The sequence below is a fragment of the Crinia signifera genome, chromosome 19 (genome assembly GCF_055691185.1).
Source record: "Crinia signifera chromosome 19, ASM5569118v1, whole genome shotgun sequence".
In the NCBI taxonomy this organism is placed as follows: Eukaryota; Metazoa; Chordata; class Amphibia; order Anura; family Myobatrachidae; genus Crinia; species Crinia signifera.
The window spans coordinates 57,934,658-57,953,332 of record NC_139226.1 but is presented as its reverse complement, the minus strand read 5'-3'; the positions used below and the strand labels follow the sequence as shown (position 1 = coordinate 57,953,332).

The 18,675-nt window shown below is 46.4% G+C and overlaps 1 protein-coding gene across 1 annotated transcript in view; it reads left to right on the top strand.

Annotated features, from left to right (window-relative positions):
- Positions 1 to 18,675, top strand: part of KCNJ14 (potassium inwardly rectifying channel subfamily J member 14) — a 47,717-nt gene that overhangs the window by 15,223 nt on the left and 13,819 nt on the right. The gene's annotated exons all lie outside the window — the stretch shown is intronic.

Genomic DNA, 18,675 nt, shown 5'->3' with positions numbered 1-18,675 from the left:
GAGGCCTCAAATTATTAATTCTGCCAGCACCAGTGCCTTGTTTTTACCCTCCTCCTGTGGCCACCTGTCAGACAGTCCCCGGCTGCTGTTTATTTTGTGCTCCCTCCGGCCTCTGCATGCTGTGTTTATCCCTGCTCGATGCTCCTGCCACGCCCAACAGATCCATCCAGCGCAGCGCGCGAAACAGTCCTGCGCGCTGCTGCTGGGATGGCTGATCACGTGGGCAGCGCAGCCAGGCTTTCTGCACACCAGCACTCCCGCCATTTTAACTGTGGGAGGACTTGAGGCTGGCCACGGCCATCTTCAATCAGGGCACAGTGCCGCGGCCCGGCACGGAGATGCCGCGGCCGGCCCTGTTAGGAGGGTGGGCGGCCGCTTCCCTATTAAAATGTGCTGGTCCACCGGGAAATGGCCCGCTGCCGCAATGCCCATTACACATTATGGGACACACCGCAATGCCCATTACACATTATCTGACACACCGCAATGCCCATTACACATTATCTGACACACCGCAATGCCCATTAAACATTATGGGACACACCGCAATGCCCATTACACATTATCTGACACACCGCAATGCCCATTACACATTATCTGACACACCGCAATGCCCATTACACATTGGCCCATTCAGATCTGATCGCAGTACGAATTTGTTCTCAAAATGGGAAAAAACATGTGCACTGCAGGTGGGGCAGAAGTAACATGTGCAGAGAGAGTTACATTTGGGTAGGGTGTGTTGAAACTGAAATCTAAATTGCAGTGTAAAAATAATGCAGCCAGTATTTACCCTGCACAGAAACAAAATAACTCACACAAATGTAACTCTCACTGTACATGTTACATCTGCCCCACCTGCAGTGCACATGGTTTTGCCCATTTTGAGAACAAATGTGTACTGTGATCAGATCTGAATAAGGGCCATTATCTGACACACCGCAATGCCCATTAAACATTATGTGACACACCGCACAGCCCATTACACATTATCTGACACACCGCAATGCCCATTACACATTATCTGACACACCGCAATGCCCATTAAACATTATGGGACACACCGCAATGCCCATTACACATGATCTGACACACCGCAATGCCCATTACACATTATCTGACACACCGCAATGCCCATTACACATTATGGGACACACCGCAATGCCCATTACACATTATGGGACACACCGCAATGCCCATTACACATTATCTGACACACCGCAATGCCCATTACACATTATCTGACACACCGCAATGCCCATTACACATTATGGGACACACCGCAATGCCCATTACACATTATGGGACACACCGCAATGCCCATTACACATTATCTGACACACCGCAATGCCCATTAAACATTATGGGACACACCGCAATGCCCATTACACATTATCTGACACACCGCAATGCCCATTACACATTATCTGACACACCGCAATGCCCATTAAACATTATGGGACACACCGCAATGCCCATTAAACATTATGGGACACACCGCAATGCCCATTACACATTATCTGACACACCGCAATGCCCATTACACATTATCTGACACACCGCAATGCTGCGGCTGCCGATCTGCGAGCAGTTATTTATTCACTCACAGCGGCAAATTTAAAATGCAGCTGTGTTGTCTCTACAAGTTTTACACTAGTGGAAAACCTGGATGGGGGGGGGAGGGGTTCCGGGGACCGCAGTGGGTATGGGCTGCGGGGAGGGTATCAGCAGCAGCCGGCGGGAGGCTGGGGGGAAGTGACAGCCGTGGTGAGTGGCTGTGCCTCTTTGGACACAGCCACCACCACACTAAGGGGGTTATTCACGTTTGTTCGGTCCTGCGTGCATTCGCACGCAGGACCAATGTTGCGCGTCTGCATGCGGGTTTCTGCACATGTGCAGACGTATAGTGCGTGCACCCATGGCGGCGTGCGTGGGGCGGAGATGGGCGGGGGGGCGCCGGGCTGCCCCATTACCATATGGGAACGCCCAGCGTTCCATGGGCGTTACCCATGAGAACGCTGGGCGTTCTCATGGTAATGAGGCAGTGACGCTGCTGCTGGGGGCGGGTACCTAACATCACCCCTGGTAGTTCCACCCACCGCCACTGTACACACACAGTTTAATGAAGGCACAAAAAACTTCAAAGAATATATATGCATTAAATATATAGTAGCAAACTTAAACACATTACAAAATAAAAATAATGCCAGTCATCTTACAACTCTTTGGTGAGTCTGCCCGCTGCCACTTCCATACTATAATCTAGGCAGTCGGGCATCGGCACTCACTCCTCAGCGGCTCAGCCTTCCAAGTTCCCACATTGCAGGCAGCTGAGGCAGTCTTGTACAGTGGGCGGGTGCGCGGTGACGTCACACGCGCACCCGCGATCGCGATGCGGCCACCACCTCTGCACAGTGGGGCAGATGTAATATCTGCGGGAGGAGCTGCGTGCGGCCGCGCATGCGCCGCAGCCCTCCCGCGGCCACTTTCACTGTGGAACTACTCGAGGCCGGCCGCGGCCATCTTTAAACAGGGCAAAATACAGGGAGATGCCGCGGCCGGCCCTGTTAAGGAGGGAGGGTGGCCCTTTATACTAAAAATATGCCGGCCCACCGGGAAACAGCCCGGTTTCCCGGTGGGCCAATCCGCCCCTGCTTGGATGTTTAACTCACTCCATGCCTAATGCAGACATTACGTTAATCAAACCTAGTCATTTTTTAAAAATTGTCTGTCAACATTCTATTGTCAACACTTTATGTGGAGACTCTGTCATTATTGACATTGAAAATGTGTACATGATGCACATACATTATTTACATTATTCAGAAAATAAACATTTGTTATGAGTATCACACTGAAATATTGTAATTCCATTAATTCATTGAGTTAAATTGAAATGATAACATAAATAGATTTCCTGAAATTTGATAATGATCCAAACACATTTTCCACCCAAACAAATATTGCCTGACTCTACCATTCACTCTATGTTTAAGGCTAGGTATACGTGTAAACAACTGGGTCCAATGAAATGCTCTATCCTACTGCTGCTCACAGATTGTGTTGCCCCATGTGCCGTCATTGCTTACAATGACGGGATTATAGCACTAAACATGACTAAATCCAGGGCCTTCCTGCAGTTTATATAAAACGTGTGCCTGAAAAGCTCCTACATGAGTCATACGCCCTTATTAATGTGTTCAGCAACATGGCGCGTGGCCTCTTTGTTATTTGGCAGCTATAGGCCCAAAATAGTTAAGATCTCTCATTATTGATGTTGTTTGAACCAGGCATTTAAATGATTGGACAGTTAACGCCGCACTAACTCTAATCCCTGCCTAAGGCCGCACAAAATAACAGACCTAGGCAGAATCTTTTATGCCTTCTATGAATAGGATACATACTAAACCCATGGTCACGTCATTATGGAGGCTGACGGCAAAAAGAAAAAAAAAATATATACAGATGGAGCTGCGCTCATTCAAACTGCCGTAGCACCACAGCATTCCGTCTCGGCGCGTCATTCACCGAGAATGGGGCGTGAGTGCATTTGAGACACTGGTGCGTCCCTGTCTTGGCAAAAGCCGTGCCGAGATGTAAATCTGTGGCGTGCCGGCGGGTTGAATGAGCGCGGCTCCATCTGTACAGTACAACGGTACTTGTTTCCTAGCAGGGCGCCCAGATTTATTACGTACGCAAATGTACTGAAATCGCATCGCATAACGTAGTAGTAGCATGTGATGCGATTTTCGCATTCCCGCTCCCTGTCATTTACTGTCATTTTGGCTGTCATTTTCCCAGTCATTTTCCCTGTCACCCCCAGTATCAACGCCAACCCAAAGCATGGCGAGCGCAGCGAGCCCCGTGAGGGGCTGGGAAACGCGTCCTCCGACCTTTTCATACCCCCATTACGTCGGCGTGGAGTTGATTTTATATAGTGTGGCGAGAGCAGCGAGCCACCGAGCCGGAAGCGTGGCGAGCCCCGCGAGGGGACGCGGATTGCTTTATATGTATTCCGCATCTCCTCGCCATGCTTCGGGCTCGCTGCGCTCGCCACACTATATAAAATCAACTCCACGCCGACGTGGATAGTGGGGATAAGAAAAGAGCGGAGGATGCGTTCCGCCGCCCCACGCGGGGCTCGCTGCGCTCAACACGCTTCGGGTTGGCGTTAATGTCATTGCATCACATCTCATATTACGCACCCATGACATCTCATCACATGGGTGCTTGTACAATGAAATATCGCATTGCATCGCATCGCATTTCGTGCCATGCAATCCGATGCAATATTTCATTGTATAAGCACTCCTGTGCACTTAATATGGGCATCGCACAGCACTATACACGCTACGTGATGCGATTTTACTATGGAGAATAGCCCAGTACACTAGATGCGTACTGGGTGCCCTGCTAGGAAACAAGTACCCATTATAAATGCACAAACAAAGTAAATGAGTTTTACGTAAATAAACCATTATGTTGTTAGTAACTGTATGATTGGACACCTACATGTTTATAGGGCGCCATCAATTCTTACACAGCTTACTTATATAATGGTTGATGGCCGATTCAGAGTTGCACGGAAGCTCGTCTTATGGATGGATCTTGAGTTTTGATTTTGCAATGCGCATTCTCTGTAGCCGAGCACTGCAAACTGAGTAACTATGAGTCACTCACAGTTATACACATCTGAGCCGTATTTCCACTTACGACATGTAGTGCGTGTAGCTGTTCAGCAACTGAGCATTCGGATGTAGGACAAGTCTACATGTGTTTACACAGAATTGCAGGTTATTCATAACAGAATTGCAGGTTATTCATCCATGCCCAGCTTCCAGTTTAGCCTTACTGTTACACTGGATTACAGGTTCAATTGGTGAAAAATATGGTTTGAATGAATAAAACTTTATTTAAAACACCTGAATAATAAATGTTTAAGTTAACCATTTTCATTTATTTTTTTAACTTTTCTATTTTCCCCCTAAAACACTGTGATTTATATATTAAATTAAGTACATAATGGGAAAATTATTTAAAATATTGAATAGTTTTTATTTATTTATTTATAGCCTCTGTATTATAGAAAGAAAGACAATTTTCAGGCAAAAATGTACATTTTCACTATATGTTATGATCCACTGCTCATAGATGCGCAAGTAACTTTACATCGCTTCTTTTTACAGAATTAGAGATGTAGGGTGAGATTTAATAGGATGAGAGATTCAGAAAGTGAGAGATTTGGTAAGAAATCTCCAGTTTTTTTAAAGCGGCAATCATTTACGCTGCAAAATCAAACTGGTTTTGCAGTGTAAATGATTGCCGCTTTAAAAAAACTGGAGATTTCTTACCAAATCTCTCACTTTTTGAATCTCTCATCCTATTAAATCTCACCCCTAGAGCTTTATAGTTATAACCACTCCCCTGCCTCTCCCTGTGAGCCACTCTCCTGCCTCTCCCTGTGAGCCACTATCCTGCTTCTCCCTATGAGCCACTCTCCTGCCTTTCCCTGTGAGCCACTCCCCTGCCTCTCCATGTGAGCCACTCTCCTGTCTCTCCCTGTGAGCCACTCTCCTGCCTTTCCCTGTGAGCCACTCTCCTGTCTCTCCCTGTGAGCCACTCTCCTGCCTTTCCCTGTGAGCCACTCTCCTGTCTCTCCCTGTGAGCCACTCTCCTGCCTCTTCCTGTGAGCCACTCCCCTGTCTCTCCCTGTGAGCCACTCCCCTGTCTCTCCCTGTGAGCCACTCCCCTGTCTCTCCCTGTGAGCCACTCCCCTGTCTCTCCCTGTGAGCCACTCCCCTGTCTCTCCCTGTGAGCCACTCTCCTGCCTCTCCCTTTGAGCCACTCCCCTGTCTCTCCCTGTGAGCCACTCTCCTGCCTCTCCCTGTGAGCCACTCCCCTGTCTCTCCCTGTGAGCCACTCCCCTGTCACTCCCTGTGAGCCCTCCTCTTGTTTCGTTTTGTGTTAATTAGCTAAATTGCTCAGCATATTCAGTTTAGACAGATTGCTGCAAGTGTGTGGGTTATCCAGTTGTTCACCTTAAATTGCCCAGCACAAAAGTTTAGCACACATCTCAACGTGTGTAAGCCCCTTAAAGGGGCATACACACGGCACAATTTTAGGCTCTTTTCTAAGCGATTTGTCTAGATCGCTTAGTAAGTAATCACGCATTGCTCTTTGTGTATACCCTATAGCGATGGCGATGTGTATTCCCATGCGTCGCCATTGCCCGCTCTGATAGACAGTGCATGCACTGCATACCTACTAAGATTGCCAATAAGCATAGGCAAAACACTGCTCCGCACAGATCAATCAGCACACATCGCAGGTGAATTGCATGTGTGCAGTTATGTGTGCTGAGTGGGCTGCACTTAAGCACCCCACACAGCGCTGGCACCCGTCACTCCATGTGTACGGGACTTAAGACTACTCTTTGACTGCTGCCAGACAATATGATAGTTACTGTACCTTGTTACACGTTTTTATATGTATTGGGGATATTTGCAATATAACTTTGTTTTCACTGACCCGTTATCTCATATGAATAATCACACAGGACAGCACAAATCTCCTTTCTGCACAGGTGCCTACACCCTCTCATGCACTTACCCAACTACCTAGCGAGCATTCATAAAAACTGGTGCATATCCCAAACATAGGCGTAGGAAGCCACAAAACGTTCAAAGTCCGTACATTAACCCAGAAGTGTTGTGATGTGACCTTATATACAAATTATGCAATGGACATGAAAACCAGCAGTTCTAATGAGAGTAACATCCCTAAATACCTTAATCTCATGTGGGATTTATCAATAGGTACGTAGAACATTTGATTGTAATCTTTGTTGAAAGTTTCCCGTACTATTCCCAACAAAGAAAGTAAGTGTTGAATCAATAACAAGTTCACAAAAGACAAGAGGTAGAAATGATACATGCTTTGTTCCAACAGATTTATTCAATATGAGAGTATAAATTAAAATCAGATTGCTGATAAATCCAAATGGGTCACAAGCTTTCTCCACCACCGCAGATGTTAAACAGCTGTAGGGCTATAAAAACAGGAAACATTTTAAAAACTACCAAATATCCCCCCTTCATAATGAAGGTTTCGGAGATTTTTGAAAAAAAATTTTTTTTTATATATCACAAATAGAAAGCCCTTAAAATAAATAAAATTATAAGTAAAATTACAGTACAGTACAACTATCTTCCTTAGGTCTTGGCTCAACATGGCTCACCATGGCTATTCTATTGTTCTCAGCAGCAATACAATACATAGAACAATACAGTAGGAGATTAGCAGAGTAATCCTATTACTCACTTAATCCTATTAAAGGGAGAGATGAAGAGGGCTCCATCTGTACATCCTTTACTCAATCTAGGCTGCATCTGTTTTACATATAATTACTTGAACAGCGAATAGGAGTGGGCAGCAAAATCACATGCTCTCTGCAGATCAAAAACTAATGCAAAATATATTATTTATGTGTGACTTTTTTTATGGACGCCAGAGGGGAGGTTCAGATCACCCCGAGCAGCATGGCCCTCATGAACGCACCGCTCCCTCATCTATACATGCAGAGACGATGGAGGGGGCCATAAATGAGCTGCGGGAATGTGCTATTGGTGTCGGCTGCAGCATACACACTGAGCAATTAAATGAGCAATATCGCTCAGAAGGGCTGCATATAAACATAGAATATGGTTGCACATAAGAACCGCTTGGCCCATCTAGTGTGCCCTAAACACATGAACAGGCACCCTAGGGTTAATTTTTGTAGGGAGCCAATTAACCTGCCATCAGTGGCGGCTCTAGAGGTTGGGCTGCAGTGTAGTCCAAAATTGTAATATGCAAGTCACACCGACTGCGGACGTTTAGCAGTGTGCAATGTTGAACTGCACTGCAGCACCACCCCTGGAGCCACCACTGTCTACCATTACATTTTTGGCTTGTGGCAGGAAACTGGAGTTCTCTGAGGAAATCCACGCAAACACGGAGAACATACAAACTCCACACTGTTAGTCCCATGGTTTGGTGATACAATATAAGTGTGAGCTGCTTCTGGTTTAATTTGCGCAGTGGTTTCATTCAGTTTATATTTAAAGTTGCTTTTGCTGTCTACGGAACATTTTCATGTACTTAGAAGTTATACGCTATTGCCGAAAACCATGCCTACAATCTGGAAGGGTTTGCAGTACGGAATTATTCTCTGCTCTGAATAAACCATGCTTATACATGCATTTACAGCAGCTCCGCTTATATAAATAAATACGGGCCACACCAGGTCACCGGGATTTCCTGGACCCCTGGATTTGGGCGACACTGTAACAATCCTGCTGCTTTCGTATAACCTCCAGCATTGTTAGAACTGGGAATCTGAAATGACTTTTGCGTTATTATTAGAATTGTTGACACTGCAAGTGTATTGTGGTCTTTCTAGTAACAGATTTGGGATATAAGGGCTGGGGAAAGTTATGCAGTCACGTGCAAGACAAAGTCAACTGGCCCTGGGACTAAAGGATTATGAGCCTTTAGCAATTCCATGTAGTGTTCGCTCAGAGTTTGTCTGCACGCTACTGTCTGGGTGTTTGGAGACTGAAAGATTGATCTGTACACACAGCAAAAATTGCATTACCAGCAAGAGCTATTGTAATATTTCCCAATGAATCCCCAGATGACCTTTAAGTTTACCGTTTATGGAACTTCCTTAATATCTTTGACATGGCAAAGATACTCTACTGTTCTAATGCTCTGTAGTTATATTCTATCAGTTGCCAATTAATCCAGGCTTGGTTTATAATGTTTCCTATCAAATGTTATTTCCTTGTAATTGATTGTTATATAGTCAAATATATAAAAAACAAAGTGTTTATAAGGAGATGAGGTAAAAGAAATATATGAGATTGCAAGGACATCTACTACAGTTATGCAATCATACCATAACATTGCTCATTTCTATTTGGAAGATTGACGCAAGCATTAGGTCGACAATGGCAAGGTCGACAGTCATAAAGGTCGACATGATGTTTTCACATTTTTTGTAACCAACAGATAGTACTTCATGTCTTACCATCCACTACGGGGTGGCGTAAGAATAAAATAGTGACGGCGAGTGCAGCATACAATTTTACAGTGTCCATGATGACTATGTTGATATTCGGGACAAAAAAGGTGAAAAACCATGTTGACCGATTATTATTATGCGATGACCTAAGCCCTGATCACCTTCATTGGTCATGTCGACCAAAATTAGGTTGACACAATGACCCTTGACAGCAGCTAAGATAACATTAGGCAAAATCTTAAAACCTGAAATTTGAAGAGCCAACAGCTTATTACAGAGTTGAGGGAGGAACAGCGACAGGTTCTCTAACTGCAACGATGGGTGGATTACAAGGATGAGAGACTCAGAAAGTGAGAGATTTGGTAAGAAATCTCCAGTTTTTTTAAAAGCAGCAATCATTTACACTGCATAATCAAACTGGTTTAGCAGTGTAAATGATTGCCGCTTTTAAAAAACTCTGGAGATTTCTTCCCAAATCTCTCACTTTCTGATTCTCACACCCTATTACATTCCACCCCTAGTGTACATATTCTAGCTCTCCATATATCTCTTATATATTTGGCTACATCTGTCACTCAAAGTGTGTCTGGAGATATAACCCTGGGTGGAGCCTCTGACTCACATGACTGACTCACATGACAGAGAACCAGCCCAGTGAGCCCACAGACAGTGCCAGACACCCTCTGCCTCTCCATGTTACACAGCAAAGACACCGTTACACACCAGACACACCAGGTGAGCGCCCCACACCTCCATACCTCCCAACATGACCCTCTCCAGGAGGGACAGAATGCTATGTTTGTGGACTTCCATCTTAATTTATGATTGTCATCACCTGTCATTTTAAACAGGGTAATTGATAAGAAAGGTGTTTAAGCACAGGTGATGGTAATCCATAAATTAAGAAGAAAGTCCAGAAACAGAGCAATGTGTCCCTCCTGGAGAGGGTCATATTGGGTATGCACCTCCCTCCCTCCCCCCCCCCCCATTCACGGCATCCTCACGATTAAATGGCACATGCAAAACACTGACATGGCTATGGTCGACAATGAAAAAGGTTGACAAGATTTATTTTTCACTTTTTCAATGTTTTCATATTCATTCTCATGTGTCGACATGGACACCAATGAAGTGCCACACTTATGTCAACATTTACATGTGTTGACCTTTCTGTGTTGATTTTTTTCTTGTGGCAATTCGCGGCACCCCCGCGACCCCCCACCCGCGATTTGCAGCACACCCCCGCAATTCGCGGCCCCACCCCGTGACACCCCCCTCCTGCAATTCGCGCCAACCCCCGGGCCCCCCCTCCCGCGGTTCACGGTGCCCCCCACGACCCCCCTACCGCGGTTCACGGTGCCCCCCACGACCCCCCTACCGCGATTCCCCCCTCCTGTCATTGCGGCAACCCCCCGCCCCCATGACCCACCCTCCCGCGATTCACTGCAACCCCCCGCGCCCCCCCCCATCCCACGATTCGCGGCACCCACACCCCCCCGCGACCCATCCTCCCGCAATTCACGGCATCCACCCACGACCCCTCCTCCCGTGATTCGCTGACACCCCTCACCTCCTCCCTCCCCCACCCCCCGCGCATGATTCACGGCAACCCCAGGATTAAATGGCACATGCAAAACACTGGCACGGCTATGGTCGACAATGAAAAAGGTTGACGAGTTTTTGAAGATTTATTTTTCTTTTTTTGAATGTTTTCATATTCATTCTCATATGTCGACATGGACACCGATGAAGTGCCACACTTATGTCAACATTTACATGTGTTGAACTTTCTGTGTTGATTTTTTCTTGTAGCAATTTTTTTCCAGTGACAACTATGAACTATGTGCACGTCAACCTACACATCATCAACCAATTCTTTGTATAATATATAACACCTGTTCTGTTTTACTGTAGGTGTTTTAAGTCAGACCTTTTACTGCTACTATTACTGTTTATGTAAATGCATTCTGAATGACAGCAGCATCCTACCATCCTTCTACAAGAATATATAACCAACTAGGTGATTCATCGCGCCCCATGCCCCCCCCTCCCGCAATTCACGGACCCCCCGCGCACCCCCCTCCCGCGATTCGCAACCCCCCCTCGCGCAATTCACGCACCCTCCCACGCTTTGCGGACCCCCGCCCTCTCCCACGATTCGCCGAACCTGCGCCCCCTCCCTCCCTTGATTCACGGCACCCCCTGCGCCCCTCCCGCAATTCACGGCACTCCTAAGCCCCTCTTTAGTCCCCTGTATACTCACACACCCCTATCACTACCCAGCTTCCTGCTCTCCTGAACCGTAACTTCCACCACTGGGGAGTCGCTGACGCTGTTTTGCCCACATGCCCCTATCATGCCTCATAGCCCAGCCTCCTGCTCTCATGCACCCGAACTCCCACCCAGTACGAGGAGACACTGACTAAGGGCCACCATCCTGTACTCCTGTGCTGCCACGCTGGACCCTCACCCACGGGCAGAAGCAGCACAGTATCTCCCACCCTCCTCTTTAGTCCCCCTTATTCCCACACACCCCTATCACTACCCAGCCTCCTGTTTTCCTGTGTCATGACCTCCGCCAGTGGGGAGCCGCTGACTCAGAAACACCCTACTATACTATTGCACACACACACACACCTAAACAACATGCACACACAGCCCCCCCCCCACACCCACAAATGTCACGGTACCATCCACACTATCAATGTACATCTTACTCTGTAACCGCTTTTTAATTAAACAAAACAATACACACCCCCTTCCAAATCATATGCTCTCTATTTAACACATTTCACCTATAACTGAAGTTGCAATACAGGCATCTTTCATACAATTCTAACCATCTTTCTCATATACAAATGTTCACAAATTAAGGGGGCGCAGCCCCTTACGACGGTGTGAAGAGCGCCCGTAGGGCGCGATGAATCACCTAGTTTACAATATATGTGTGCTCCTTCATTGTAATACTACATCAGGGAAAGTAACCTGCAAATATGTGGAGAGGGTGCTCTATAATCAATTAGTTAATTAAATATGATTATTAAAATACAGACGGGGAAATTTCTCAAAGCTTAGAGAGCTAAAGTACCAACCAATCAGCTCCAAGCTGTCATTTTCCAAAAACACAGCCTGTAAAATGGCAGAATCTGATTGGTTAATACTTTATTTCACTCAATGCTTAGATTCATCTCCCCCTAAATGATCACCCGTTTTGGATATGGATTATAAAGGTCAATTGTTAAAATATTTATAACAGCTTCATTCACAATAAAAAAACAACTAAAATATAGTATAAAATGTATATCGATAATTAAAGTGTCCATTTTTCTTGGCAAAAAGCAGAGGCATGCTACTGTTGTCGCAGAGCTGTTCAGGACAGCAATTTGTGATTTTGTGAAAGATTGTTGATGCAGTGGCGTAACTAGTATACTTGCGCCCCCCCCCCCCCGCCCGCTCGCTCACCCCCCACACCTCCTTGATCACCCCCTTACCCCTCCGCTTGCTGCTGCCGCCGCCACTGCCGCATTCTGGGCGGGCTAGGGACCCACCACGGTCCGGTGCTCTGGCTCGAACTCCTGTTGGAAACTGACTCTGACAAAATGGCTGCCTCTAATAGCAGACCGCTTTTGAGGATGCTTGAGGAGGCCACCGCCTCCTCTAACATCCTCAAAAACTGTCTGCTGTATGGGGGCAGCCATTTTGAGTGGGTCAGTTTTCATTAGCAATTCCGCAGGAGCTAGGAGGAGAGGAGAGCCGGGACCGCACAGACAAGTAATCCCTGCACAGACGTTGCAGGATGCAGCGGCGTAACTATAGTCCCGCAGACCGACGCCCACCACCGCAGGGTCTGCGGGGCTATAGTTACGCCACTGTGTTGATGGTTTTAATGTCAAGACTCTGGGGAACACCAAAGTTATCAAAGCTTGGAAAGAGATAACGTGAAGAGATATAAAACCAATTAGCTCCTAACTTTCATTTTTTGAACACATCTGACATGTACTTTATCTTGCTGAGTCCCCAAACAGCATCTTTTTGTCATTTTAGACAATGCAGTAGGCATTGGATCATTATCGTGTTGAAAGCAAATGTCCTCCTGGGTTTGATGAAAGCAGGATGCTATACAAGATTTGCATGTAATCCTAATAATCTGAGCCCGATATATTAGCTAGTCCTCGATATTGAAGTTTTTTTTTAAATTCTAGTTGATATAAGTCTACTCAATGCTGCAAAAACATCCAACTACTCAGATGACAGAGGGGGCATGCCCTACTACCGGAGACGAAGACTTGGATTTTGTGCATATAAAGCCCACTAACTCTACCATCACCACATGTACAGTATGGAATGACATCATAGCCCATGTGGACCCAAAAGTAGTTGGTGTGGGTAATGTTATAACACCTGACTGATGCACAAACAAATACATCTTTGCACCTGTTAATTTGCTTTTGGAAAATCTGTTACACTAATTTATTTTTTTAACGTTGGAGGTCCTGAAAGAGGGTGTGATGTACCAAACACTGGTGGTGCATCCCGCCTCCAAATGCCATACTTCATATGTACTATCATATGAGGTAAGGAACGCAAAGGGAAGCTCTGTCCTTTGCAATCTCTGCCGCTGCCCGGATTGTAACCCAGGATTCGCTCTGTGCATGTGGAGGGAAGCTGGCGGCTATGGGGTATGCTGGAACGTATCCATGTCAGATCCCTCACACAGCATCGCTGCGGAGAGAGGCCCATAATCTTCTATTGGGCAATGCCAGCTGCAGCTATTCAGTGTTTGGCTGCAGGCTGAGAAGCAGGGAGGGAATGATGACTTGCCACGCTTTACAATCTGCATGAGATCCAGATGCGATTTTGACTATATAGTCAAAATCTCATCTGGATCTCATGCAGAAAGTCTTGGCTGCATAGACTATATCATGCAGATCTGCACTATATGTATGCAGATAGTCTAAATTGTATACATAGTCTAAATTGTATACATAGTCAAAATCGCATCTGGATCTCATGCAGATTGTACAAGTGTGTACACAGCATTATATTCTGTATGGCAGGGGTGTTTAACCTTTAAGACTGTGTGATCCGAATGAAAAAATTCAATTAAGCCCGAAGGCCACTAAGCTATAATGCGGTATTTAGACTCGGTAGGGTGCGGTATGCCACCCAAATAAGCTGAAATTCACATTGTGCTGCCACACAGTATGAGCCAAAATACACATTATGCCACATGTTTCAATGGTGTAGTAGAGAATAAAAAATACTACAAAGCTATTGTGCACAGCCCCCCATAATGTAAGAACAGCACTTCATAGAGACATCACAGCCCCCATAGACATTACAGCTCCCCCATAATGTCAGCAGAGCCCTTCATAGAGAGGCAGCACAGCCCCCCATAAAACCCACAGCCACAGGTTGAAGACCCCTGCTCTACGGCTTCCCAAGAAGCTCAGGAAATAGATGCTCACAGCCCAGTCTACCCCAGGTCAAAGGCCCCTAAACCTGGGAGCCCTTGGGAAGCTGCCCATTAAGCCCATACATTAAGATGGCCCTGTTTAGCAGTACAGTAAAGTACCAGCCAATCCTCTCCTAACTGCGGTTTAATATGAGGTGGTATTCAATTGTTTTTCACCTGCATTTCCCTGGGGGTGGTGAGCTTAAATGTGTAAATGTGTGGCTAAACCTGACCATAATGCTATGTGCAAAAGATTAGAATTTAAAGTCGCCATACACTAGGGCAGTGGTTCTCAAACTCGGTCCTCAGGACCCCACACAGTTCACGTTTTCCAAGTCACCCGACAGGTGCACTCAATACTGAATGACATTACATTTTAAAAGATCCACAGGTGGAGCTAATTATTTCACTTGATTCTGTGAGGAGACCTGCAAAACATGCACTGCGCGGGGTCCTGAGGACCGACTCTGAGAACCTGTGCACTAGGGGAATTTACCTGACGCTTGAAATTACATCAGATTTCCCTTGAACTCCCCGGCAGCTTCCCAGGAGTCCTGCACATCAGCTTCTGGGGGAGATTTTCTAAAAGACAATTGCGGTAAAAAGCCTGTTATCAGGGTTTTTACTGGATTGTGGGATTCTCTACAACATGGTGAACAGTGGAAGCAGGAGCTTCGGATTTTCTCCTATCCGAGGCTGCTGCTGCTCTGCCGCCACAGCATAGGATGAGGGAGCAGGGAGGAAGGAGAGGAGGTGGCCTCCCAGATGTTGCTGCCTCCGCCGACTGATGAGACGGAGCAGGAAGAGAGAAGGGAGAAACGTGGCGGGGAGGAGGCATCACAAGCGGCGGTGTGGCGATGTCCTGGTGACCCGGCAGGCAGCTACGGATTTCACCGGCTGCAGGTGCCCCCAAGGAGGTGCGATGCTATGCACACGGGAACGCGCATTGCATCATACCTCCTGTCATGTACATGCAATCTGGGCACTGTACATGTGATTTATCGCTTAAATCGCATGCAAATTGCCCTAATTGCATGTACATCACCCTAGTGTATGGGGGCCTTTAGATTGGAGATTGTTCGCAATATAACAATTGAATACCACCTATTGTGTTTGAAAAATAATGGGAGCTGATCTCCATCCACTTTATCTCTCTGTCCAAAGCTGAGTACATATTCTGTGTCCCAAAATACTTTGAAGACACTTTAAATGTTACATGGAAAATCAGTTAATATGTTCCTAACAGCAGGATCAGATGTGTAAATCAGACATTGATAGATATTTTCACTGCTGTCAATATGGGAAACATAGCATAGATTTTTTTCTTGTTGCATCATTGACCTTACATGCAAATTGGATACCTTGCCTGAGATTAGATATGACATTGTCAGGAAATTCCGAGTCTGCTGCCACTAAGCTTCACATCTGCTTTATATGGAAACATAAGCAGCTCTTGTGCGGAGAGAGAGTACAAGTGTGTGTGTGTGTGTGTGTGTGTGTGCGTGTGTGTGTGAGGTTCGTAGCTCTCACCAGGGTCAGAGCCACAAGAAGGACTTGACCCATATAGATCAGCAGACACAATGCAATATTACATAACTATTGTTATTCACGCATACAGTACTGTATATATAATACAAGAGATTATTTTTAGTTCAGGTGCCCAAAAGGGACTGAGGGGGTGATTCACGTTCATTCATTTTTTTTTTTATGAATTCTGCTCTGTGTCAATGTTTATGTGCATGTGCAGCCCTCGGTGTGGGCAGGGGATGGACAAAGGGCTGGCGCATTGGGATGCCCAGTGTTTCCTGGGCTTGCCCACAAAAATGGTTGGTGCGCCCAGAACAATGCTGGGCATCCTCCCCATGTGAATGCAGTTGTGGTGAAGCCTGCACATTTCCGAGCCAAATAAAAGTCAGTATAAACATGGGGAGGAAAATCCTTTGATGGTCGAGGACCCCGTACGCTTGCATGTAAATGGGTGTGTGAGCGTACACATCCATTGACATGCTCCCGAGAGGATTCGCGGGGCAGCGGGTGGTGGGCCCTCGTTCTTCAGGTGGGCAGTTTGTCCGTTGCTAAGCAGCGAACTACCGCTGCTTAGCGAGTGGACCTGAATAAAGCCCAGGAGGGTATGTTAGGAGGGCAGGGAGACAAGACAGAGGAGGAAGAGAGAGCGGAAGCAATTGTAGCAAATGTCCCTGTACTAACTGTACAACAAAATGTATTTCAAATGTATTAACAACATTCCCTCACATGCAGGGTGGCCAATCCCAGGATCGGCGGGATCCCGGGATTTGGCCCCAAAATATCCGGGATTTCAATCCCGGGATTAGAGTATCCAATCCCTGGATTCGGGATTAGACTGCGCATGCGCAGTCTAATGCCGGGCAGCGTCTGAGCACTCGCTCAGACGCTGCCCGGCTGTCCCCATCCCGGCGTGCGGCCTGCGCAGCGTGATTAGGTCACAGGTCACATTGCGCAGGCCATAGCACTACACCCCCCCCCCCCCATCAGATCCGCTAGCCGCCAAGCCTCCCCCAGCCGCCTGCCTCTTCACTGAAGCCGTCTGCGTCCCATCGTTTACCAAAAGTAAGTGTGTGGCCCCGGCACCTGCTTGCCTCCAGGCCACCCACGTCACTACACCCACGTCACGCACCGCTGCCACCTGCCCCCCTCCACAAAAGTCAGTTATTGTGGGGGGCAAAGGGGCAATTTTCTTTTAGACATGCCAATCCCGGGATCCCGGGAATCCCGGGATTGAGCATTTTTCAATCCCGATTTCCGGGATTGAAAAAATGCCCCGGGATTGGCATCCCTACTCACATGGATATGGCATTTTATTATAGTATTCATTTTGGCACAATAAGGTTTATTGCACCAATTATTGTGCCCCATAATGTTATGTATCATTTGACCTTATATATTATATTTTCCATCATTACAAAACAAGAGCTCTGATAAAAGGGTGATTTTCTTTGCAGCATAAAGGCATTTAGATGAGAACATGTGGGTCCCTATTCCCTGTGACAGTGACATTTCCAGGTGTTCCCCAGCTACATGCCTACTGCCTCCTGCCTAAGTGATGTCACCTGCTACATGACCACTGCCTCCTGCCTAAGTGATGTCACCAGCTACATGCCTCCTGCCTAAGTGATGTCACCAGCTACATGCCTCCTGCCTAAGTGATGTCACCAGCTACATGCCTACTGCCTCCTGCCTAAGTGATGTCACCAGCTACATGCCCACTGCCTCCTGCCTAAGTGATGTCACCAGCTACATGCCTACTGCCTCCTACCTAACCTAAGTGATGTCACCAGCTCCAATTGAATTGACAGGCTGCATTCTTTCTAATGAACATTAGTTTAACCCATATATAATGCTTTGCAAATAATGTATGTGTACATGTGGTAGGGAATATAGACTGTAAGCTCCACTGGGGCAGGGACTAATGTGAATGTTCAATTATTCTCTGTAAAGCGCTGCGGAATATGTATGTGCTACATAATTGGTAATAATAATAAAGTAATAGGCAGGACAGGGCCTTAGTCTATATTTTAAGTGATAATATTTTTTTGGATCATTTATTTTATAAGAAACATTTGGCTAGTTATCCATTGGTCTCAGACAGGGCCGGATTATAATTGGGGCACAAGGGGTCAGTACTCCTGGGCCCCCCTCTAGCTAGGGGCCCCCTGTGGTTGGCATGTATTTAATAAATATATATATATATATATATATATATATATCTTTTTTTTTTAGCTAAAGATTTTGTGCATGGGAGTGGGGTAGTGCTGCAGTTTCACCTATCTGCCAATGTGACAATGATTAATGGTGCTGAGCATCGGGAGCCAAGACACACTGATTGCACAAGTGTGCAGTGCATTACTGGGAGTCCTATGACACTTTGCACCAGAGGGCAGAGGCTGAGACGTTTGTGCTGAGCTCTGATTGGTGGAGCTCAATACATGCTTCTCAGGCCCATGGAGAACAGCAGCAGCAGCCTAGTCATGGGGGGGTTTAATCAGAGGCAGCACTGGAACTGTGAGGTATCCTACAGAGTAAGGTGCAGAGGGACAAACACAGGCTTTTCATGTGGTATGTATGTATGTATGTATGTATGTATGTATGTGTGTATATATATATATATATCCCCTGC